A 27,581-nucleotide genomic window follows, 5' to 3' on the forward strand; every position below is an offset into this window, starting at 1 on the left:
AGATTTCAGGGTGAGCTATTGTTCCTAGCTAGGACTGGATTCTCTCATTCACGTCTTGATGTCCTTGAAGCTCGGACATGGACTACCGTTTTATTCTTTATTTTAGTTCTTAAATATTCTTAGACTTAGTAATTTGAGGATAGATGTTCTTGATGTGATGACTTCCAGATTTTGGGGATAATAGTTGATAAATTTTAGAATGTTTATTTATTGGTTTTATTAATAAGATTTTGAGTCTTCCGCATTATGTTAGGGTTTAGATTTGTTGGTTCGCTCACATAGTAGGATAAGTGTGGGTGCCACTCGCGGCTCGTTTTGGGACGTGACAGAGACCACCTTTGGGTATGCTTTTGGAATCGTGTATGTTACAATCTTCTCTTTACCTTTCGCCCCTAAGCTGCCACCCTTTTATACCAATTGCAATTGGCCCATGCAAGGCTTTCACCCCTGAGATGCTCTATACCAAGTAGGATCGGCCCATGCTAGGCATTTGCCTCTGGGCTTCCACCCATAATTAAGCAGATTGCTTCACTTAGATACTTTAATCATTGAGAATTTTTTTGTTTATCAGTTCATGACTCTTTTGAGATTGTTCTTTCAATAATCATAACTCTTTTGAGATTTTTGTTTTTGTGGGCATAATCATTGTTGAGATTTAGAACTATGGACTAGTAGTAGAAGACATATGAATATGGACTTGCAATAATAACAATGACATGGGAAGCAAATATGACACCAACGAAATATTTAGGAGCTTATATGACTCACTAAGAATGTTGACATCTCAAATTGGAGAACATCATGTGAAGATATGTAACATTCAGCCAAGAGATTTGAATTATATTTGATAGCCAAAATACTCACTAATTAATATCAAACACAATGTATATATGATCGTCACTGAGGAAGAACGTGGACAATTCAACTTATGGACGGATACATATCCCAAGTAAGCACATATAAAAATGTACAATAGAGCAAGTAGAAATTTTGTGATGTAACATTACTGTCTAACCTAGTGGAAATATCAACTAATAAAGAGAATATATGAACATGTGAAAACATGACATTTACCATGGAATATAAAGGTGAAACAAAATGGTTTGATATGGGCGAATTGTATATCAAATATATAAACATATGTACCATGTGCAATCTAGGATATATTTGATTTATATAAGGGGAATATATGCCAAGGCTACATTGACAATGAAGTACGTTTTAACCTTGCATGCTAATACTTGGTAGAGTAAGCATGTACATTTAGTAATAAACCCATATTATAGTACTCACTTTAATGCTCTACGGAGTAGGAAAGACAACTATGGATCAGTCACTACCAAGGGAACTTAGCAAGGTTACTCTGTAATACAGGTGTCGGATTCATGCCAATGGAATAGAAAATAAAATAGCCTCATATACCTTATTTTCTGACCAATATAACTATCACGATTCATCTACCATTTTTGGAGCTAAATCTACAATATAAGTCATGATTAATCTAATGTTGGAAGCTAATAAAATTTAGGCCCTCCAAAAATAATAGCTAAACACTTTACGGAATATAGGACCATACAATCCTTACACAAACGGTGAACCAGCACACCCTTCTTTTATACATTATTACAACTTAATACATCCTTTGCCAAGGTACCCAAGCTGCCTCAACAACAATACACATAAGGCAACAACTATTATTCCCCAATAATCTTTCAGCATAACAGGAAAATATTTAACGAAAGGATTTATGACCATTAATGAGTTATTGACAAATTTATACAAAATTCTCAACCCAAAACCTGTATTTATAGAGAGGCATAAATGGAAGTAGTGTTACCTTGGTTCTAGAAATTCATCCATTAAACTTGTACTTCAAGAACTGTATCTCTCCTTTCAAATTTTTACATGAGAAAATGGACAATATTCAAGAACCATAAGGTGTTGTAGGAGCTGTTGGGTTAATCCAAGAAAGACCAAGTGAGAAACTTAATAAATCTTAAATTTTGCAAGTTAAAAATGAAGAAAAAGATTTGATCTTTATCCCTTTAAAAAGGATATGCATTGGCCCACTTACTAGGACAATTTCCGGCCATATATTTTCAAGTAAGTGACCCACATACTAGGCCTTTTAACTTGGCCGTTGTGACTTCAAGACTTGTTTGGCCTTTGCTTCCAATTATACCTCTATTCTTATCAATTTTGGCTATAATTAATGCAAGAAGGTGATCCACCTACTTGGACTTTTAAATTGGGTCTCCTTGTACTTGAGAATATTGGGCCTTGGCTTTCCATTTCCCCTTATTCTTCTAATCCAACTTGTTCAAGATTAATTCAAGTAGGTTGTATAGTGTTTTTGTCCAAATAGCATGGTAAAAAGATTCTTAGTAGGTGATGCACCTACTTTGTTGTTTGGGCTGGTCAATAAATCAAAGTAGGTGATGCACCTACTTATCTACTACTAGTATAATTAAGTCAAGCAATCACCTTAATATTTTATTTTCATTTTATAGACGTTGATACCTTTATATTAACTACTTATATACATTATGTCAATTTATACTTTAAAGTCATATACCACCCTCTCAAATTTAAATACTTCCAACAATTTCAACTTAATTGAGACCCATTAATATCTATAGACAATTCATTTTAAACTATTCTATTGTCATTAGTCGCATATGAGCCGAGACCATAACTATACGTCAAAGAAATTATAAGCGTCCTATTAATAGAAGTAGTATACAAAGAATACGGGGTGTTACACTAACATAATTGCCTATCAGCATCAAAACTTGAAACCATTACAAAGAGCAACTGTATGTAAAGACCCAAATGGAATAACATGAAACCCAACACTAGAATGTCCAAAATTACAAACATAAGAATATTGGTATAAACTCTACCTACTGCCAGAACAATGACCTACCTTACAACTCTCTAGAACCTGAGATGCCATCTCAATAGGAAGCATTGGTTAAAAAGAAAGATGTCCCTTTTTGAATTGATCTTACCTCAAAGTTAATTATGTCACTATTGTACTCATGGGAAGACTCTTAGCACCATCATTGTAAATCTAAAGGAATGACTGGTCCACAACCCTCACATGACATGGGAAAAAATATGCCCCATTTATATTCAATGCTTCAATGCTAACTGGAAAGGAAAAACCAACCCTCTTACCAACCCCTAACTTACCTGCTTATCTGAAGGGAACAATGTGAGTTTATGCCTTACTTAATCTAGAAATCTCAACACATAGTCAAAAATGCATGACGAACCATACTTGGGACCTATCAGCCCAACTCTGCTCTAAGGAGCACCAACTGCACTAAGAAATGCACCTACCTAAGGTGTACCCCTAGAGAAGTAGAGCACTAATTGCACCAAGAAATGCAGCTACCTGAGGTGTACCCTTAGAGATGGTCAGTCCTCCTAACACTGAATACCAAGGAATTGAGGTATCCAATGACCCTACCATAGTTTGGACTTCCCCTTGACTCTCTGAATGCTAAGGAATGCATGTGACTTCAAGGTCCATGCCAAATGAGGCCTCTTACAACAAATTATGTTCTTGAAATCTTTCTAATTGAGTTCTTGATGACTCCTTGATAGGTTATCTTGAAGTTTCCTTATCAATTAAGTTTCAATGTAAGTTTCTACTTGGGTCAAATTAATATGACCATATCTAGGGGTGTCAAATGGGCATGTTGGTTAAAATTGAAAATATTTAAATGGGTTGAATAGAAATTGGGTTGGGTCTTGACCTGCCCAAGTTTACTTTTAGCTCAAATGGGGGCTAAAAAATGTGTTGGGTCTTGACCCACCCAATTTGACTTAATTAATCTCAATAATTTAACATATTGATATTTAACTTTTATAATCACAATTTGAATTTCTGCTCAGTACTTTTTTGTTGAAAAAGTAATAAATAGATATATAAATTCTGAAAGATGTTAAATAGATAATAATTCATACCTTTAATATAGAAATATATCTTAATAAAAAGTTTTAAAACGGGTTTAAATTGGAGGTTGAATTGGGCTCAACTTAAAATTCTCTTCAAATGGGATAAGCTTTAATGGGTTGATATTGAACCCAATTCAAATTATCTTGAGCCCAACCCGTATATTTTTGGCGGGTTAAGAGGGTTACCTATGTTTAGTTCATTTTTGACAACCTAATCATATCACTTAGAATATAAGGAGTTACGTGAGCTATAAGCTACCCATTTAAAGGTAATTGAATCTATTTTCCAACACCACCAAATTTATTAAGGGTTTTTTTACCTCCAAGAAAACCCTAAATGAATTTCCTGACTAATAAAGGTTCAAACCAATCAGATTTTCATCTTTACTAATGAAAATTTTAATTATTTAGCATACAGATTTCAAGAAAGTAATTCAAGAATCTCAAGAAAGTTTTTTTTTGATAAATTACCTTTAAGATATGGCTTCAAGGTTTCTATTCAGGTTCTTATCAAAGGTTCTCAAGAACCTTGTTCTTCCAATATAAAACCATTTTTGAACATCATGAGATCTTTTCTATCACAAATTATGATCCTTGAATTCATGAATTCAATTCAAGGAAAGTCAAGATTCAAGCCAACAAGTTAAGAGTCAAGTCAAGATATAAAAACTCAAGTCAAGAAGTCGAGAGTTAAGTCTAGATAAGTTCTTAAAGTTTTTTCAAAAGTCTTTCACAAACGCTTTAACTTGTTTTAAGACTTAAGCTACAAAGTTAAGGATACTGTTCAGATTTGAACTAAGTATTCCCAAAAACTACGAAATGTTTTTCACATTTAAATAGCAACAAAAATGAGATTTCCAAAGAGCCTTTGAGAAAGTTTTCAGAAAAGAGTAAATGCTTTCACATTTAAGCAAGAGGTAAAACATTGATTTTCAAGATAGCCTTTTAGCTATGTTTTTGAGCATTATCTAAATCACAAAAAGAAGTATGTTTTAAATATAAGAGCTAGTATCATATTTGGGAGTAGTATTGAGCATCTATATGAAGGAGAGTTCAGAGAACTCACAGCCCCATAAACCATGTAGCCATGATGGGTAAAAAAAGTTTTTATTTTTCATAATATTCCTTTAGTTGTTTTAAGCATAAAGTAGTGGATCAACTTAGTGAATTAAGTCCTATACCCTGACAAGGTATAAGATGGTATTTGGCAGCATGAGGTGAAGTGTTAAATCATAACTAAAGCTCTTAAGTGATGGTTACATTAGAAATATTTGTATTTCATATACAAATAGAGTTTATATTGTATCTTTGCGTATATACAAGACTATTATTTTATTTCTAAATACATAGTTTAAAAACAGATTTCAGCTTTTCTTTATACTACATTTATTTATACAACTTGATATTGAAATCAATTAAGTTCAATTGAGTTAAGTAAAGCCCAGGTAAGTCTTTCTTTCAGAATTTTTTCCAGCCTATGTTATGGTAAACATTCCAACTTGCATATTCGTGCATTCAATATACTAATGCAAGTTGGTCCATCATATTATAATGCAGATACAGGTAACGAGGATTGATATCAAACGCATTTTAATCTAGTGAGCAACTCAGAGTCATTTGGTGAGCCTCCTTACCTTCTGAAGGACCCCTTTTATTGCTTTCAGTCATATTTCAGTTCATTAGATAGACAGTCAAATGTTATTCCTTTGGGTGTTTTCATTATTATTTATTTGTTATGGGTTGTCATTTTTGGCCAAGTTGAATGATTAATCTTAAAATATTCATATTCATTTTATTATTTAGTTCAGTTAAGTGCTACTATCTTTATAATTATGCATATTGTCTTCCGTTCAATTAACCAATCCAGGCCAGGGGTTCGCTTGGGGACATCAATGGTCTCTGAGTGCCAGCCTCCCCTGGGGTATAGGCTCGGGACGTGACAAATAACTTCTATTTTCAAGCAAGTTATAGACATCAATCCTAAATTAACAGTATCAAACTAATTACCCACTCTTATGAATCTCTTTAACAATGTTTCCTCGGCAATGATAACACTAACATTGATCTCTTCCTTGTAAGTGATATTGCCCACTAGAACTATCTTAGGATGTCGGAGGATTTATTGACCATAAAGGTCCCTGTGGTCAGATGATGGACTTGGTGGGCTTCTTCCTCGTTCTCATGAGGTATCCTATGGTTTTTGTGGTGGTCCGCAGTCTATGAAGGGTCTCGTATTCCAACTCTGTTGGGAAGAGTAACGACTGAAGTACATGGGTCAACGGGTAGTGAACCCTATCACGGTCTTTGAACCCTGTTATGGTTAATTGGTTTAGGTGAAATTTTTCTGCACTTTTCTAAGTCTGGGTTCTGATGTGTTACATCTCCTTTGTGGATGTAGGTCGAATGAGCGAACCATTTTAAATTTTTGTGTCTTTTGGTAAATTTCTCATTTATCTTCTTACTAGTGGTATTTACAAGTTTACTATGCTAGGTTCCGCATTAAACCTGTTTATTTCGGTCCTAACAAGTTGTGTAATACTTATATGATAATCATGATATTTTTATACGAAAAGATAAAGTAGGGTAAAGTACCCTATTTCTAATAATTTAAAGAATAATTTTGATCCTTTTATCCACAAGTATAATACTATAAATGCGTCAAAATTAAATGATTGAAACATGATTTATTTATTTTTTCTATCTCCGAAATCATAATTTATTGCATGTGGTCAAACTTACTATCATCATAAGATATTCAAATAATCTTTACGTTTCATTATGTTTTTTTCTTATATGAAATGTTAAAATACTTAGTTTGATTTATTTAATTAGACAACAAAGATATACTAACTTTTCCTCCTTGAGGTTTAGTATTAGAGACACTATATTTGTTGAATCTAGAATGACAACATCCATTGAACCTTGAATGTGAAAAGTAACCATCACCGGTCCTTGCCTTCATTGACTCCTGTTATCTTCCCTTAAGTTTCTGTTTTTCTATTTGTGTAGCATGTACTATTTTAGACAAGAAATGTATCAATGAGAAGCATAGTGATACGATTTTCCTTGACTACTATCTCATACAATTCAAACACAAACTTACTCATTCTTTACCTAGAGTTGGCAATCATAGTAGGAGAATACATAGACAATCGTGTGATTTAAAAGCATATTCATTCAGACTCATGTTTCCTTGACGAAGGTTGATGAATGCAAGAACCTTTGCCACCCTCATCTTAAGGGGAAACAACCTATCAAGCAATTCAATCTCAAACTTTTCCCAATTGAGAGGACCCAAATAATCTACTTTCCCTTACATTCATTGGTAGAACCAAACATGAGCACCACCCTTACATTTGTAAAAGAAAAATTCCACCTTTTTCACTGGTGTCAATCCCATTATTATCAACACCTCATACACTTCATAAATGAACTCTTGAGGATATTCTCAACCTTAGAAAAACGAAACTCTAGGGGTTTAATTCTAGTGAATTCTTACTCTAGATGTCGTCATACCCATATTAGAGTTCAGGAGAACCAAGAACTACCTATTAGATTGAGCCAACACTTTAAAAGCAGCCCTAAACTCCACATTATTCACTTGCTTGACCAAAGGATCACATGGAACTTGAGGAGCCTGAGGAGAAGCTTCTTGTTCCATATTCTCATTCACATTCCTCCTAACACATTCTTTTCGAGGGGCGATTCCAAAAATTATTAGATAGGGATCGGAGAAAGGACATATAGAGTTACACTCTATCGCACGACTGTGAGTAATGAAAGAAGTTGATTTTCCTAATCATTTTATAGCTTCTCATTAATATATATGATGCTCTTCACACTTATGAACAAGACTCTACTTGACAAGGCTAATGACAAATCATAAGACCTTCCTAAATCTTATGCTCTGAATACTAACTTTGTCATGACCCAAAGTATATCATTTCTGTAATATGGTGTATACGACACCAAGAGGCCTTACAAAAGCCACTTACAATGCATAAAAAAGATAATAGTCTCAAAATCCATCTATGACATTAATAGTGATTGGGACGTAACCCTTATATCACAATAATACAGAAAATTAGGTATAATAAGAAATGAAGGCGCAGTCCAAGGAATATGAGGACTCACCAATCTTCAACATATATTAAGTGATCCCTAGCCATAGAGATGGAAAATTTGAATGTGAGACCCTACATTTGAAAAAAAAACAATGTAGGAAAGAGTATGTGTTGATTTAAAATGTACCTTTGATTATAGAAATGCATAGATTTACAAAGTCATGCTAAAAAGGAACTTTTTAAGAAATGCAAATACCAAGTTAAAACCATAAGATAAGAGGTTAGAAAACATTGTTGTAACCATTGTCAATACAAGTAAAATTCATCTTTGAACACTTCTGGGGGACTCCTTGAAGTAACGTTAGCTCATCATTGGCAAATGGACTTATAATAAATGGAGACCATATGATCTATGTAATGGAATATGGTGTCTTCCCCACACCGAAAGTGTGTCCTTACCTGCAAATTGAAGAACCTTAATCTAGTAGGTAAAACTAGAGCTGCACATGAGAGTTTTAGATTTTGATATGTGAGTTAATGTTATAAAATTGATTCACATATTTAGGATTAGGTTTTTAGGAGTCTAACATCAAGGTACGAGTCCTCAAGGACAAACCAAAGGTGTCCTTGAGGAAGACCCCAAAGCAGTTCCTAAAACTGCCTAAAAGAGTGAGTTACGGATGGGAACTGTGGGGCGTAGGTCCATCCACACCACATGGGTGAAGACCCCAAATTGTGAGCTTCATTCCACCATAAAAGGACCAGAAGGATGCAACATGAGTCTACTCACAGACTGTGGGTCCTAGGTCGTGGATCCTGCTTGCAAATTTGCCTAAGTTCAGCCATGGTAAGGTTAATTTTGGTAATTCCTATTTTAATTATTTTATTGTACCTTAGTTTAATATTGTTGTAGTATACCTATATATAAGGTTTAAAGATATTAACTAATCCTTTACTTTTTATGAAATCACAAGACTGAAATAATAACCACCTTTCCCCCCACATATTTCTCTTACTAAAACCACGATTGCAGAAGAAAAAATCTTAAGGTTTAAGGTTCAAAGACTTATATTTTAACTCTATTTCATGAGGAATCTTCATATTTTATGGTATTTTATCATATATGATAGCTTTCACCATAGAGCCCCTTCAAAGTTCAATTTTGATACAGTGTTTCTCCAAAAGATTAGGGTTTCACTCACAGTCATGGGTTTGAATTGATGGTTGAATTAATGGTTTACTTACGATGAAGTATGATTGAATTGATGAATCATTAGGTTTATGATTAACTACCCCAAGAACCCATGAAATCCCCTATTTCCCCAGTTTGCATCTTAAGTGTGGGTATTGATGTATCTTAGTCCAATTGAGTGAATAGTGGTTGTTTATCGTGAAATTAAATGATTTATTATGATTGTACATGTATTCTTAATTAAACTATGTTTCTAGGGTGAAATTGATATAGTACATGTTTTATGAACACTTTGAAAGCGAAGTGTGTATAATGATAATATTATCATAATGTTATTGAAAGGAAAACCTCACACACACTTCATGCATGAATGTTATTATGATGTAACTATGGTGTTGTTGTAAGGTTATGATTATATACACATGGATAATCATGAAAGTTATATGACTATGATAATCTTGTTGTTTTGAATGAAAGGCTATTCGCATGAACACACAGTTGAAAATGATATGAAAGGTTTAGTCACATATAAATGATTCTATGGTTGAAAAGCAATTCTCACCTAATGAGACTATGAGATATATCCTCATATTTTTGTGGATTAAGTGTTAAGTCACTCTCCCATAAACATGAAGTTAAGTTAAGACTCAACATGAACTTAAAAAGGAAATATACCTAGCATCGAGTGGATATGAATATTAGATAGAAGCTTTTACGCCAGTTAGTCTGACATCCCAAATGAAAGAGTTTATGTCACTTAGTCTGGTATCCCAAATGAAAGAGTTCATGTAAGTTAGTCTGGAATTCCAAATAAAAGAGTTTACATTAGTTAGTCGGGCTTTCTAAATGGATTCCTTTTACGCTAGCCAGCGTTCGTTCCAAAAAGAGTTATCTCATAAGATTGAAACCTTTTACCTCAGTAAGTCCGAGTTTCTAGTAACAATCTCCTTATCTTATAACTATATGTCCATGTAGATCTTTAGCTAGTGGATCCACCTAAGTTAAATAAAACATCAATTGTACCTTAGGCAAGTAGAAAACCACTTTACGGTGTGGGGCATGACACTGGATTCCAGGTATCTCACATGGTCTATGTTTGTGAAGACTATTTCCCTCTATGAAAAAGAACATGAACTATGAGCAAGAACATGAGTTATGCACCATGGTTCTTTCAGAGGCTCTACTTAATGTGTGTGGGGGTATGGGATTTCATCCTTGCATTACACAAGTAGGCTTTTAGAATGGTCGTGGTATATTTCTCATATGATACGATGACCTATGAGTTAATGCATGCTTTTTATGAAATATGAACATGAATATGAACTATACTTATGACTTTTCAAGGAGCTTTACTAAGTGTGAGTGAGTGTATGAGACTTCATTCATGCATTGCACAAGTACGCTTTGAAAGGCGTTATGGTGTGATTTCCTTACGATATGAAGATATATAAATTATGCCTGTATGATATGGATTGTTGCTAAGAGCAGTTTTTCTTCTTATAAGCTATGAACATAAATGTTTCCTTATCTATGAGTATTAACTATGGATGAAATCAAAGCATGATAAGTATGATCTTGGTGGCTAAAAGTGGTACTTAGTGTAGATGGTATTATGATATCTTATCTATGCCTTTCACAAGTATAATTTAGGGTTACTTATGTAATGGTTGTATTATGATGAGATGATCGTGATATTTAACTATGTATATGAAATTTGTCTTATGATGATTGGGGTATGCATTATGTTTTTGTTGGAGGTTATTCTTGTGATTATGTTGATATCCTTTGTGCTAAGATGAATTGTATATGAGTTTTCTTATGAGTTAGATTCCCCAACTATTTCAAAGATGATGTTCAAAATTGGCATATAGCATGATTCAACTAAAAATGTCACCTTTAGCGTGTTTTAAGGATTTTTATACATTGTTATAATGCTTAGTGAAATTTTTGTACTAACCCATATTTCTATGTTTTCTATGAGTGTAGGGCCTGGTTGTTGAGGTGTGCTTCTTCTATTGTTCAAATCTTTGATTTATTCTCTCCACACTCTTGGTGAGTCCTCAGAGTTTGAGGACGGAATTTGTTCATTTCTAGTGTCTTTCTTACATTGTCTATTGAGAGTATGTTTTAAAGCATGCTTTTTAGTGGTATAGGCTACACTTTTAAGTGTTGGCATGTCATGATATAATTGGTATACTTATTTACACATATGACTACAATTTTAAAGTGTGTTGTCTTTATAATTCTAAAAACAACACTTTAAAAGTGTTGCATTATAGTTTTTTTCTAAAATTATCACTAAAATATTGTATTCCCTCCAGTATATTTAACACTCCATCCAATTTCCAATTGACCCAAAAAAAGAATTTATAAAAAAAAGATCACTGTACCTTTTTCCCCAGATCAAAATAGGAGCTGCTAAATCAATTCAGTCAGACACAAAACCCTATTTCCATTTCCTTCACATAAATTCTCTATTGTAGCTTTATATAGTTCTTCTTTCTACATATCTTGTTGTTATTGTACATTTCTCTCTTCTTCTACGCCTTCGTTGGGAAAGTGAGGAAACATTTCAAATAATTCGGACATCATTATGTATATAAATGAGTGTATGTATGTATGAGTATTAACTAGTTTTGTTGTAACAACTAAATTTGTATACTTAAAGAGCACTACGCTCCCTGACTTCCTTCAAGAAGGCTATCACGGACGTCAGTTGTATACTTTGTCCATGAAAAATTATATTTCCTCACTCTTTATGACTCTTAGAACATGTCAACCATTTTTTTAAGTTGTATTTATATTTCTTGTATAATAGTATCTTTATATATAGTATGGTCCCATTATATCTTTCAATATCTAGCTATCCAAATGTGGTATACTTAAGCTCCCAACCAACAACTAGAATGTCTTTCTTCCTTCTCATTAATGCTTGATCTTTAGTATGAGCAGAGATTTTTCAACATCTTGCTGTTGTAGAGCCTATCCGAACAATCTAGTGAAGTCGTCCCATTAATGCAGTAATCAAATCAATTTCAACAAATATAGGATGAGCAGATTACATGGTATTAGTCGCATAAATAGCTGCTATCAGCTTCTCAATGAATTCCCATATTAAATAGTCTTCCTTTAATTAGATATTTCTTTCCTTCACTTCCAGCTAAAGAATAAATCAATTTTTAGGAATTTCGAATGCAACTCTTAACAATATTTTCTGATTCCAAACAGGCCTAGTTCAAAGAAAAGTTAAGTAACTCATTACATAGTTTATTATAGTTTATATTCAAGGAAAGGTTTCTGTTGATTTTAAAAATAAAAGACATTGTTTAATAATTATACAAGTTTTATTTTAAAATGAGTGGTTAATTCTAAGAAGGGGGTCGGCGCCCTGAATCAGTCAAAAAGCTTATTGATTTAATTGAAGGGAACTAAGACGATTAACTTAGATAGCATTCCGGGAGAATCTAGTCATTTAAGAACTTCGTTGCCACTAGTAAATTAGACCATCCCTAAGATTTCATTGTCAATATACTACTAACCTAACAATTGTTATTGTTTGTAAGTCTAACTCCATTACTCTTTATGTGAAACTTTTATTCAACTATAACGATGTGTGCACACTATATAAACTTAAATCTGTTCGTTTGTTTCGCTTTTCCTCTGCCAGCTTAAAATTTTCATTGTAAGAAACACGGAAAAAGAAAAATCATACACCTTAATGTATAGTAAATTTTTACTTGTAACCAATTGACTTTTAATCAAGCAATAGTTGTAAGGAGAATGGAGGCATCTTGATTATTAGATATACATTCACATGTAACCAGTTGATGTGAAGTAAAGTATTTCTATCCGAGAAGTGCCTCAAGCAATGCACTATGTTCCTTTAAAAAAGTGGAGAAGGTGAGTATTGAATATAACGAAATCGAAATATAAGTATTGGTCGATGTCGAAGGTTAATTTCTATTATAGAACCATTATGTAAATAGTGTTTTCATTTGTTAAATCACATCTGAAACCAATGCGATAAATAAGAAAGACTATCATTTCGAAATTGCATTGAACTCTAATGTGCATTATCTACCTTGTGTATTCCAGGAATGATTTTCAGAAAAATCGTATTTCCATTGCCCATATGTATTTGTGGTAGTTACTTTGCTTTAATGGTTTATGTTACCAGTTTCAAAAAAACATTGTTTTAATGGCCCCAAATTATTAGAGATTGAGGTGTAACTCATTGATAATACATGTTGTGGAGAATTTGAGTTTGCCTAAGATGGCTAACAAAGAAGGGTAAAATTTTAGTATTACATGGACTACTCATTCTTGCTAGGATATACAGAGGAGAGTAGCACAAGAGAGTAGAAGCATCATTATTGATTGAGGTGTAGTTCAATGATAGTACATGTTGTGTAGAATTTGAGTTTACCTGAGATGCCTAACAAAGAAGAGTAAAATTTTAGTCTTACATGGACTACTCTTTCTTGCTAGGATATACAGAAAAGAGTAGCATAGGAGAGTAGAAGCATCATGATTATTAGACTTATATTCAAAAGTAACTAGTTGAACTGTAGCAGAAAGTTTATAGATAAAAAAGCCTCAAAAAATTCTGTAGAAAAAGTTTATATATTGAATATAATAGAATCATACTAAATTAGTGAGAGTTTCTTCGGACTACCAAGGGTAGTTCCGTGTTCCATAACAATATGGAAGAAGTTTATATATTTTGATCTCTTTTTTCATAAGTCTGGCAATCCCTCTTATCTTTTCTTCACTGGGAACATGGTAGGCAGACGGGTTATTGAGTTCTGTGATGATGGACCTCCAGTAAGAAGTTAAAAATTTATCTAGTATATTAAATGAGTACCTCTATTCCTTTTCCGGTAATATATGTAACAGGTGAGGAATCTTATACCTCTAGCTGGTCCTCAAGTTGGGATAACTTCTATTCGCTTCCGTGGTGTATGTTCCCTTTGACCCCAGACATTTTGAACTTCTCATAGTTATTTTTTGGGGAAACATTATAGTGTCTTGATTCATCTTTATTTTCATAGTGAGGTATCAAAGCATTCTTGAAGACTCTTTGCTCAAGTTAGCGATTTACACCATTTTTGTCCAGGTCTGCCCTTCTCATTTCATATGCACTGACGCAACTATGTAGTCCCTTATTAAATGTTATCCTTTAATGCAATTCCTCCCACTTCTTGCTCCTGCATGTTACATAACAAACCTAAATGTAAGTAACAAATTGTTTGATTTTTCTATATCTGTATAAAACTTATTTGTTTCAAATGCGAAAGTCATTTATATTAGAAGTACACTAAGCCGTTATTTTATTTCAATGGATATTTCGTCAATAAAAATATTCCTCTTTGTTGTCTAAAACAAAAAATTTAGCTCATTATTCTTAGCTGATCTTTTTTGCATTCTTTTGTGGTATTTTATGCTTTACATGACATACCTAACTATAGAAAAGGATGTAAGTTTCTTACATTACTCAACAATGAGATACACAGAAACTCTAATGACAACAAAAGGCTTGGAAGCTTGGAAAATTTAGTACTTAGTACAATGAGTATGGAATATTGTAACACTTTGAAAATCCAAGACGATTCTTAGAGCCTAACATAGGTGCCATGGGGTCTAAGCACCGTTTTAAGACCTATTTTAATCGATATAGGTCATTTATAAAGTTTAAGAACCAAAACATCCAATAACGTATATGACGTTCGGAAACTAGTTCTAAGGGGTACTAGCGTTCCTTAACCTATTTGACTAGATTTTAGGAGTCAGAAATCCATGAAATTAGGTGGAAGGGTGAAGAACATGTGTTTAATTAAGGTGATTCGTGGCTGAAATGTCTAGGTACGAATCCCCAAGGACGAACCAAGGGCCTTTGAGTAGGACCCTTGAAAGTTGATGTCAACACTGCCTAGGCAGTGTGCATCGACGAGATGCAGGCAAAGATCCGTGTATAGATCGACGGGGTATCATTGCCAAACTTCGATTCATACTTAGAAAAATAGAGGAAGCCTCCGCCTGCAGCAGTCTTTGACCAAGATGATGGTTGTGCAGGACGGAGGCGGGACCAACCGTCAACTCACAGACAGCCCGTCGACGGGGTTCCGTTTGTGAGGGTCAAAGTTTTTAATGTTGGTTCATTTAATTAGTTAAGATGTTAGGAGGTTAATTAAGGGTTTAAATTAGTCTAACTAAGTTAATTAACTTCCCCTATAAAGACTCCAACCCACATTAATCTAAACACAACTCACCAAAATAAACTCTCTTCTTTATCTCTCTATTTGAAAACCACCATCGAAGACAAGCTAGAGGGAGGTTTTGGGGGATGGAAAGGGATGATTTCACCATAAAATCTTTATCAAACATTAAGGTATGATATCTAATTCACCTTTGAGACTTTTTTCCTCAATGGGCTCCTTCAAAAAATTTCAAAAAGCTGAGATTTCATGTGGTCATCCAAAGTACGAAATTGATGTTGTGAACTGAGTTGTTTATGGTTTATTTAGTATATAATGGATAGATTAACATGTATGCTAACTTTATTATGATCAATTGTGATGGTTTGACTCAAATTGAAGAATACGATCCTTAACCCTTAACCCTAGGTTTGATCTTGATGTAAATTGGGTTGTGATCGATTCAATTGTCTTGATTATGGGTTAAATCACTATTAGATGATGTCGTTACAATAATCATCAACAAATTGGTGTGAATTGTAGTCTTTCATACTAGTTTTGAGAATATGATCTAGGTTAGAAGGTGAATTCACATAGGCATCTTATTTTAAGCTATGATCTAGTATTGAATTGTGCTATAATGTTTATTCTAGTCTTGTTATCATGTTGAATATTGAACTATGATGTTGGACATCTAAATTGGGTTGAATTATGGGTTGATGGTAAGACCCGTATGATGAACTATGAGGAGACTTGGTAAGTCTTGTAATCTCTATTCTTTACTTCCACTTGTGGTTAATTGTAATTAAGTCATGATGATTGTGCTGGAGTATGCCTTATTTAGGATTTATAGGGTGGTATGATGTTGAATTGAAATGTGCCGATTATTGTTGTTAGGTTGATTAAGATGTACATTCTATAAGGATGGTGATGTATACAATTGTGCCTTATTATGAAGTGATATATAATGTGTTAATCTCACCGATATGAATTGTGATGAAAGGATTTATACTCATACAATTCTTATTGATCTATTGATGATGATGATTATACAAGGGGTAGACCCTATGACATAAACTAAGCTATGATTGATTATTAAAGCCTTAAAGACATTTCAAAAAGTGACTCTATCTTAGCACCGAGCAACTGGATTAAGGAGTGTCCCTTCCCACATAGAGATGGTAGAAGAACTAAATTACTCTTGAGATTGGAGACTATAATGCATGGAGCTTAAAGAGAGTTGCACTTGTTGGCCTTGAGGGGAGTCTTAGGAAGATGTTCTTAAATATGATTATGCTATGATAATATATGATATGTACATAATGAACTTGCACATTGTTCATAATATATGTTGATTAGTTCACTTATGAGAATGGGTTGGGTTATATTGTTAAAATAAGATGAAATGTAAATCTAAATGTTATACTATGTGGAGTTGGATATTAGTTATGGTTTTCTTGTTTGGGATACTTGATTGAGTAAGGTTATGGGGCTTTTCTTGGTCATTGCACTGGTTGTCTTTATAAGGATTCATTAGTACTTGTCTTGATTATTATGATAAAATTGACTCTTAGTCATGCTTTTGATGTTATTCCTTGATGATAGGGTTGTAGTAAATCATGGGTTCAAGTATGTTGGGATACATATTACTTGTTTGAGTTAGTAAGCATGTTGGTTGATTGGTATGACTTGCTTGATTTTGCATTAGACTTTTAAAAGGGTAAAACGACAGGTTTTGACTAAATGTCCCTTTTTATCATGTTTTGCTTTATATGGTCTCATACTTAGTACATGTGAAGTACTTACCCCATTTTCTTCCTTTTTCTAAACATTTTAGGTTCTGGTCGTTGAAGGGTCATCCGAGACGACTTGAAGAAGGCTTAGATATTCTCTATCATCCAAGTGGATAGATCCTCACTTTCTGAGAGCGATGCCAATATCTTGCCTATGAAGTTCCTTTGTTTTTCTAATACTTCTATGTTTCCACTTTTATTGCGTACGACTTGTATAAGCCTTACATTTGATGTAGGGCTATGCCCAAATTGTGATGATCGTTTTGATGGTATGAGATGAGACAATCTTTGAGACTATCTTTCTATCTATATATATGTATGTGCAATAAGAGTTGAAGGCTATGTAACTTTCATATACGAAGGGTCTATGTATACTTGATACTTATTTATTATGTGTATTTAGAGGTCTATATAAACATCCAAGTAGATGAAATTAAAAGTTTTAAATTTTTCCGCATTTTCAATCTATGAATGTAATGACATGAGACTACGAGGCTAGTCTTAGTCCTCAAATAGGACGACAAATTTTTGGTACCAAAGTAGACCTCATGGTTTTGATACTATCCTGATGGTTCCTTCAACACTGTTTTGCCTGCTCAGAAGTTAATTATAAACATTTATGCGTCACATAATCTCATATGTCTCTACATAATTCACTTTTTTCTGATCATAAATCAATCTAAATTTTGTTGTGGAAGTACACAGCACATTTTAAATGGGTCATGTAATCCCTGATTTTTGAGAGGATATATCCTTATCTTGATGTATCATTTGTGTATATTTGTAAGTTACTTCTTTGCCATTGTATCAGTTGTTATTGTGTTTACAGAGTTAGGCGTATGATCTGTTATACAATGGAGGAATTGTTTTGCCTTTTATTCTGTTTCAGATAATCTTAGCTCTCTTTCTCTTCCCTTTTTCCTCCTTGCTAGCAATGGATTGTAAGTATTGTTCTACTTTAACCATTAACAACTATTTGATCGATTTCAATGTTGGAATTCAACTTCAAAGGCTCATGCATGACCTTCAAATAAGTAAGATGGATTTCTCTTTCTCATGGTTTGTGTGATCACGTATATAAAATCTGGTCGTCACAGAAGTTAGGAAGTTAAATTGAAATATTATTTTGAATCTACTACTATTTCCTTTTAGATAACCTGACTTGACAAATTCTTGTCAAAAAAATTATGGATTTTCAAGGCGTATACAACACTAGGGAAATTATTGTTATGATGGCATTTTCAAGTGTTCTTAACCTTCTTTGTTTGTAAATTTGTATTTAAGCTGATCATACTAAGGGAAAGATGACTTATTACTGCTATGAAAGAAATCATATAATCTTAATGTTTATGCTAATATGGCCTTGCATATGAATGTCCCATGGTCAAGGGAAGTACCAAATACATATATATTTATCTGTTTACCTGAATTACATCTGGTTCGACTTAACGGGTGTTCCAAGGAATATGCGTAGTTTGCCATCATTAGTTGGTTTCAAATTTTGTCTAATTTTTCCGTTTCTCAAGCAACACGTGTTGAAATAGGACTCTAATTGCTGGATGTGTTTGCAACAACACGAATTTCTATTTATTATTGCAGGAAATGTAGGACTCAGTAAGAAAAGGCTAAGAAGCCATTGTTGCTACAGATTGTGTTCGCACGGTAACATTTGTGATATCCAAGTATTTCTTTTAAAATTAGTTGTAGAAAGTATTGAAATGATTCTAATAAGGATTTAATGAATATTTTTTTAAATTATTGGAATTGTATATCAGCGGTGATACGATGATGTGGGATGAAATGTCAAGGGATATTAAAATTGTGGCCACAAGTCAATTCAATCAATTGAAGTTGATGCGAAATTTTTGAATATTAAAATGTTAAATTTTTATTTGACTTTTTTGGAATTCATTGCTAGTGCACATTTTTGATATATTGTTTTATTACTATTTGTTCATAGATATTGCTTCTTCAAAGTAAATTGCAATTATATGTTTTTTGTGTTATTTATTAGGTAAACAAAGAGATACCAATAATGTGGAAGCAAAGTCCACACATAAAAAGTGTTGTTCCAGGTAATAAAAACGTTCTCATATAAGGTTCTAGAAGTGTGGCCTTTTTATATTGAATAGGGAACACATTTTAAGTGTTCTGTATAAGGCAACACTTAAAAAAAGTGTTGCCTTATCAAAGGTCACGCTGGTTAATGCAACCCCTGTAACAGTGTTGCCTAAAGTCAAAAAGTGTGTCCTTTTCTTGTTTAGGGTACATTTTATAGGGGTGGACGTGGGCCTAAAATGGTGTAGTGAAAGGGAAAAACTTGAAAAGAGGTCTAGAGGAAAAAAGTGGTATAGGCTTCTTGATGATAATTCCTTCGAAGATAGGTGGAATGGGCAAGATCATTCAAGTAATAGACAAGGTTTTATGGAAAAAGCTCTTCTAATTTTCCACCAAAGTTTAATCAAGAGAGTGTGGCTAGCCCTAAATCTCAAGGAGTCAGTAGTGGTAGATCTTATGTGATTAGGACTACTTGTGCTAGGTATGGAAAACGACATGACGGTAGGTGTCTTGCCGGCAAGAGGGTTGCTATAGTTATGTTGAAAGTAGCCACTAAGTGAGAGATTGCCCGATTCTCATGGCTAGAAGAAGAGAATGGAAGCAAGCTGTCACGACCCAACCCGATGGGCTGTGAGTAGTGCCCGTTTTGGACACTCACATACAAACCTGCTAAGTATAACCAACTAAAACTATGACTATATGGAATTTAATCAAACCAAGACAACCCCAACGCCATATGTATATATATAGTGCACCTGTCTCATAAGGAGTCATAACCATTCAACGGTAACAACATACGCGAGCCGACAAGGCTGCCACTATCCAAAGCATAATAGCATACGCAAGCCGACAAGGCTGCCACTACACAATACATAATGATGTACGCAGCCGACAAGGCTGCCCCTGTACAAGAGGACATCCCAAACAAACCATGTCCAGACCATTATCCAAAACATATATATATATATACAACCCACGTAATGACTACAAACCTCTAAGAGTATAGTAGTGAAACTCGACGGGACAGGGCCCCGCCATACCCATAGACAAGCAAAAAACTACACAAAAAGTTATGTACCAAAACGAGTGGGCTCCGGAACAGTGGAGCTCTCCCAATCAGCAGAGTAGATATCCTAGGTGGGAGGATCACCGAACTGTGCGTCTACACCTGCGGGCATGAAATGCAGCCCCCCGAGGAAAGGGGGGGTCAGTACGGACAATGTACTGAGTATGTAAAGCATAAGGTAAAGATGACAGGATACCAACATGGTAAGTCGAAACAAAATATTGCTACACATGTACCCTTTTAAGTGCAAATCATGCATATTTTTAACATATAACGTGCCCAGCTTCCCTAGTAAGGGGCTCGGCAAAATAATCATCACATCATCTCCGTCATCATCATCATTATAACCATCCTCATCACCAATCATATATATAATATACATACCCGGCCCTCTAGTGAGGTACTCGGTGACATATGCAAGAAACTCCGCACGAACATTACCCGGCCCGGGACTCGGTGAAATGATAAATGACTCTATGCACGAGCATAATATTATGAGCAACCATATGTAATTAAAATCATTTCTTATAACTCAATAGAACAATCAATGTAAACCAGCAAGGAGTATTACCAAAGATTAACGTTTTATCAAGATTATGAACCTTTAATACGATATGGAAACGTAAAATCTCCATGACTCTAAGAAGTACTACCATAGATATGAGAAATCATTAAGCCTTAGACATAGCTGATATATAGAGGAATAGTTGTGGAAGCATGAATATACGTCACCTAGACGCTCTAGAAGTAAGTATCAAACCTGTCCGTTATTCGCTCATTTTTAAAAGTCACGCCAAACAAAGAAAGAAGGGGTAGCGTTACATACCGTATAGTCGAGCCGCACGTCCAATATTTACTGCTCAAGCTATTAATCTATAACAAGCAACAATCATGCCGCAATTAGATAAACGACGCGCTTCACTACTTATTGTAGGCTAGCTAATAAACTAACGAAAATCTGGCAGCACTTCCCCTATTTCCTTACTTCGTCCCAATCCGACAACAACCCAAATTATCAACAGCAATACCAATAACACATATGACCCAACGAATCATATTAAACAGCCCCCTCCCCCAAAACAGTTCCGTCTCGGCAACCATAGTAACGAAGCAATGACACACCGAGCGGTAACTCGTTTTATAATTCGCAACACATCTACCTTATCGTATTCATCCTTTGGAGTATATACCCATAATCACATTTAACATATACATAACGCCAAAACAGAATTTTTCAACAGTTTGCTTTAATCAAAATAGCCCAAGCACCAACACGACACCACTAATAATCCGATTATGGTTTCCGTTCATACTTAGCACATTCAATAACTAAAAAAAAAACTTCCTAAGCTACTGGTCACGCCCCCTTCTTAACATTAATGGCTAATTAACAAAGGCATTCTAAGGAATTAACACACCAAGCAAAGAGATTACTAACCAAATTCTTTGCAGCTGCTGGCCAAGAGTTGCATGGTTGGTTTTCTCCATTTCCATGGCTGCCTAAGCCAAGAGGTGAAGAAGATGATATGTTGCAATGCATTTCACACCTCATTTATAATATGAAGTGGAGGCAGCCCCCCTCTACACGTGTTCCACTAAGGACAGCTCCCAATCTGATCCCTTTTTAATTTGCCTTGAGTGGTGGGGCCCACTAGATTAATTTAATCCTAATCAGCCATTAATTAATCCCTCACTTAAATTTAATGGCACTTACATTAACCAAATCATACTTAACAACACATTTGGAATTAACATCCTTGCCTTATATTTCTTTAATCACTTGGAACTTAAAATAAAATCTCATTCCCCGGACTTACATCTACTAGTTCATGACGCGCACTACGTATAAAAATACGAGGCATAACATCCTTCCCCCCTTAGTAACATTCGTCCTCGAATGTTAAGTTACCGTCTTACAAAAGAAAAGTTCCAGCGAGGTCTCTCTAACAGTAATACCTATCAACCTGCATTCTGTAACTTACAGATGCCTCACAGAGTCACAACTTACTACATAATCTCGTTTATCAATCAATATAGTCAAGCTAGGAATTGAATTACATGCAGGTACAGGGAACAAGTAAGGATACTTATTCTTCATTTCGTCTTCCGCTTCCCAAGTCATCTTCTCCCTATTATTATTTTGCCACAACACTTTGACGGAAGCCACATCCTTAGTACGTAACCTTCTAACCTGGCGATCAAGTATAGCTACGGGTTTCTCCTCATATGACAACTCCTCTGTTACCTGAACATCATCTACAGGGAATACTCTACAAGGATCACCAATACATTTACGTAGCATCGATACATGGAAGACTGGATGTACCGCCTACAAATCAGATGGTAGATCAAACTCATAGGCAACCTTGCCTATCCTACGAACAATCTGATAAGGCCCAATACATCTCGGACTGAGCTTCCCCTTCCTGCCGAATCTCATCACACCCTTCACTGGTGATACCTTCAGGAATACCCAGTCACCAATCTGAAACTCCAAATCTCAACGCCGATTATCTGCATATGACTTCTGTCGACTCTGGGCTGCTAATAATCTTTCTTGAATAAGCTTCACCTTGTCAACAGCTTGCTGAATCATATCCGGTCCTATTAACTTAGTCTCGCCAACATCAAACCAACCAATTGGTTACCTGCACTTCCTCCCATATAAGGCCTCGTACGGTGCCATCTGGATACTAGAATGGTAGCTATTATTATAGGCAAACTCAATGAGCGGCAAGTGGTCATCCCAGCTACCTTTAAAGTCAATAATACAGGCCCTCAACATATCTTCTAATGTCTGAATAGTACGCTCAGCCTGCCCATCAGTCTGAGGGTGAAATGTTGTGCTAAGGTTCACCTGTGTCCCCAATCCCTTCTGAAACGATCTCAAAAAGTTGGCTGTAAATGGAGCTCCTCTGTCTGATATAATGGACGTGGGAACCCCATGAAGTCTCACTATCTCCCTGACATACAACCTCGCATAATCTTCAGCCGAATAAGTAGTCCTGACTGGAAGAAAATGGGCCGATTTCGTCAGCCTATCTACAATAACCCATATAGAGTCATACGTCTGTTGAGTGCGAGGTAGGCCTGTAATGAAGTCCATATTAATCATCTCCCATTTCCAAGTCGGGATCTCTATCTCCTGTAATAGTCCACCAGGATTTTGATGTTCGCTCTTGACTTGTTGACAATTCGGGCACTGAGCAACAAACTCCGCTATATCCTTTTTCATGCCATCCAACCAGTATAAGCATCTGAGGTCATGATACATTTTCGTCGACCCTGGGTGAATAGAATAACGGGCAGAGTGTGCCTCTCCCATAACCTGCCGTCGTAGCCCCGCCATATCGGGTACACACAATCTGCCTTCATATCGTAACACTCCATCAGGTGTAACTTTAAATGGGGTCTTTTCCTTTTGAAGAGCTGCATCTCTATACTGTGCCAGAATAGGGTCCTCGTATTGGTGTCTCTTTACCTCATCTATGATTGAGGACTCAGCAACCACTCGAATAGAAACTCCACTACCTTCTGAATTAGCCAGACGGACTCCAAGGCTGGATAGCCGCTGAATCTCCCGAACCATCTCCCTCCTTTCTGGTTGTACATCTGTCAAGCTACCCATGGACTTACGGCTAAGAGCATCTACTACAACATTCGCTTTCCCTAGATGATATAAAATATCAACTATCATAATCCTTTAGCAACTCTAACCACTGCCTCTGTCGTAAGTTCAGCTCCTTCTGTTTAAAGATATATTGGACACTCTTACGATCTGTATAGATGTCCACATGGACACCATATAAATAATGCCTCCATATCTTCAAGGCATGAACCACGACTGCTAACTCCAGATCGTGAGTAGGATAATTCTTTTCATGCTTCCTAAGCTATCGGGAGACATAGGCTATAACTTTGCCATGCTGCATCAATACACATCCTAGACGAACACCCGAAGCATCACAATAAATAACATAGCCGTCTGGTCCCTCCGGAAGAGTTAGGACTCGAGCTGTAGTCAATTTGTCTTTCAATAGCTGGAAGCTTCGATCACAAGCATTAGTCCACTGGAACTTGGCTGCCTTTTGAGTTAGCCTTGTCAAAGGCGCTGAAATTGAGGCAAACTTTTCTACGAATCTCCTGTAATATCCTGCTAACCCCAGAAAGATGCGTACCTCAGTAGGTGTCGTAGGTCTGGGCCAAGTCTTTACCACCTCAATCTTCTGTGTGTCTACCCAAATACCATCAGCTCCAATAATATGCCCCAAGAATGCCACTGAAGTCAACCAGAACTCACACTTAGAAAACTTAGCATACAACTTCTGGTGCTGAAGCACCCTAAGTACCGTCCTTAAATGGTCTGCATGCTCCTCTTCTGAATGTGAATAGACCAGAATATCGTCTATAAATACAATAACAAACATCTCAAGGAATGGTTTAAATACTCGATTCATGAAATCCATAAACACCGCTGGAGCATTAGTCAGCCCAAAAGACAGCACTCTAAACTCATAATGCCCGTATCAGGTCCGGAATGCCGTCTTTGGAATATCTGCCTCCCTTACCCGCACCTGATGATAACCTGACCGCAAGTCTATCTTTGAAAAACACTTAGCACCCTGCAACTGGTCAAATAGATCGTCAATCCTTGGGAGGGGATACCTGTTCTTTACTGTTACTTTGTTCAGCTGCCTACAATCAATACACATCCGCAACGACCTATCCTTCTTCCTCACAAACAGTACCGCTGCTCCCCAAGGTGACGTACTAGGCCTGATGAAGCCCTTTTCTAGAAAATCCCTCAATTGCTCTTTCAATTCTTTCAGCTCAGCAGGTGCCATTCTATAAGGAGGTATAGATATAGGCTGGGTATCTGGCAGTACATCTATAGTGAACTCTATCTCTCGTTATGGAGGAAGGCCTGGAAGTTCCTCTGGGAATACATCGGGAAATTCATTAACTACCGGGACTGATTGAAGAGCCGGTGCCTCTGCCTTTATGTCATGCACCCAAACCAGATGATAAATATAGACTTTTCTAACCATCCTCCCGGCCTTAAGGTATGAAATGAACTTACCTTTCGGCGATACTGTACTTCCCTTCCACTCTATAATTGGTTCCCCTGGAAATTGAAATCGAACTATCTTTCCTCTGCAATCAACATTAGCATAACAAGCAGCCAACGAATCCATGCCCATGATAATATCAAACTCAATCATATTTAACTCTATTAGATCTGCTACGGTATGACGACTATATATAACCACTGAACAATTCTTATATACTCGCGTAGCTATGACAGAATCTCCTACAGGTGTAGCTACCTCAAATGGTTCTATCAACTCAGACTCTATTCCGATCCTACTAGCAACGAAGGGAGATATAAATGATAAGGTGCAACCTGGGTCTATCAATGCATACACACTTCGGGAGAGTAGTGATAATATACCTGTGATCACATTAGGTGACGCCTCCTGATCCTGCCTACTAGTCAAAGCATATATATGGTTCGAGGGACCGCTAGAACTGGAAGCTCCACCACGTCCTCTACCACGGCCTGCTGGCGCCTGAATACCCTGCCCCGTAGGGCGCATAGCCACAGAAGAAGATGAACCAGCAACGGACCCAGTAGGCTGTGCCATACCACCTGCACTACCTCTAAGGTGACACTCCCTCATAGTATGACCCTGACGGCCGCAAGAAAAACACGCACCTGTAGCCCAACGACATTCCCCAGGATGGGACCTACCACAGCGAGAACACCGAGGCAAAGGTGGCCTCGACTGGCTCAAACCCCTGCCCATCTGTGACCCTGACTCCCTAGAGCTCTGACCAGCTTCCGAATATCCCGTACGATCGAACCCCCTCGCATGGAACGTGGGGGTGCACTCTGTGCTGGCTGGGAAGAAAATCTAACATGCTGCTGAGACTGCCCGCTTCGAAACTCGTCAGGATAACCTGCTGATCTAGCCCTCTTATGCTGGCCTCTATTATAATCTCTATCTGGCTGACGTCCCCGGTGCCGATCCTCTACCCCCTGTGCATATGCCTGCACCCGAGCAATGTCCATACCTGGCTGAAGAGTCACTGCCATACAACCGTCAATCAGATAACGATCCAATCCCATCACATAACGATGTACCTTGTCTGCCATATCAGCCACAATAGTAGGTGCATGCCTAGCCAATGAATCACACTCGAGGCTATACTCTCGAATGCTCCTGCCATTCTGCCTCAAACGCAAGAATCTATCGACTCTAGCTCGCTTCATCTCTGGAGGCAGGAAGTGGCCCTGTAAAGCCTCCACAAATTCATCCCATACCGCTGGAGGAGCACCTTCACCCCTAGATAACTCCCAAGACTCATACCAATTAATAGCTACATCCCGCAAACGATACGTAGCCAACTCAACAGACTCGGTCTCAGAAGCCTTGATTATCTTCAATGTACGTTGCATCTGACGAATAAACTCTTGCGGATCATCGTAGGGCCTTGACCCAAAGAACCCTGGAGGATTACAACTTAAGAAGTCACGAGCCCTTAAGCTATCAGATCTGTCTGCATGATCAACTCCTAGTCCATGCCTGCGAGCCTGACCTGCAACTAATCTAGTCAACAACTGAACCGCATCTCTCATGGCCCTATCCTCCGCCCCTGACTGAGGAGCTGGAGGTTCAAGTGCTGGGGCCTCGGGGGCTGGTGGTGTCCCCCGAACTGGAGCTGCTTCTGCTCTAAGCTCCTCTGGCGGTGCCGGTGTAGCAGAGCTCTCCGACTGGAGCACAATACCAGGCATAGACTGGGCACGGGCCCTAGTAACTCACTGGGTCTGACTAGTACCTTCTGCTACCGATTTGCCCTTTTGTGCGGCTATCGCTTTCTTTGGAGGCATAGCTGAAAACACAGGGATTCGTTAGAGAGGGATTACCCGGTTAATATAGCTNGGATTATCCTGTTAATATAGCTCTATCGCACGATCTAGAATAAGAAGAAAGGATGACATCCTAAATGTCCCGTAGCTTCCTGTTTAAAGATGTGGTGCACAACACACCGATAAACAAGACTCTACTAGACATGGTCTGTAGACACTTCCGAGGAAGAACCGCTCTGATACCACTCTTTGTCACGACCCAACACGATGGGCCGTGACTAGTGCTTGTTTTGTACACCCACATACAAACCTGCTAAGTATAACCATCTGAAACTAAGACAATATGGAATTTAATCAAATCAAGCCAACCCCAACGT

The sequence above is a fragment of the Solanum pennellii genome, chromosome 7 (assembly GCF_001406875.1).
Source record: "Solanum pennellii chromosome 7, SPENNV200".
NCBI lineage: Eukaryota > Viridiplantae > Streptophyta > Magnoliopsida > Solanales > Solanaceae > Solanum > Solanum pennellii.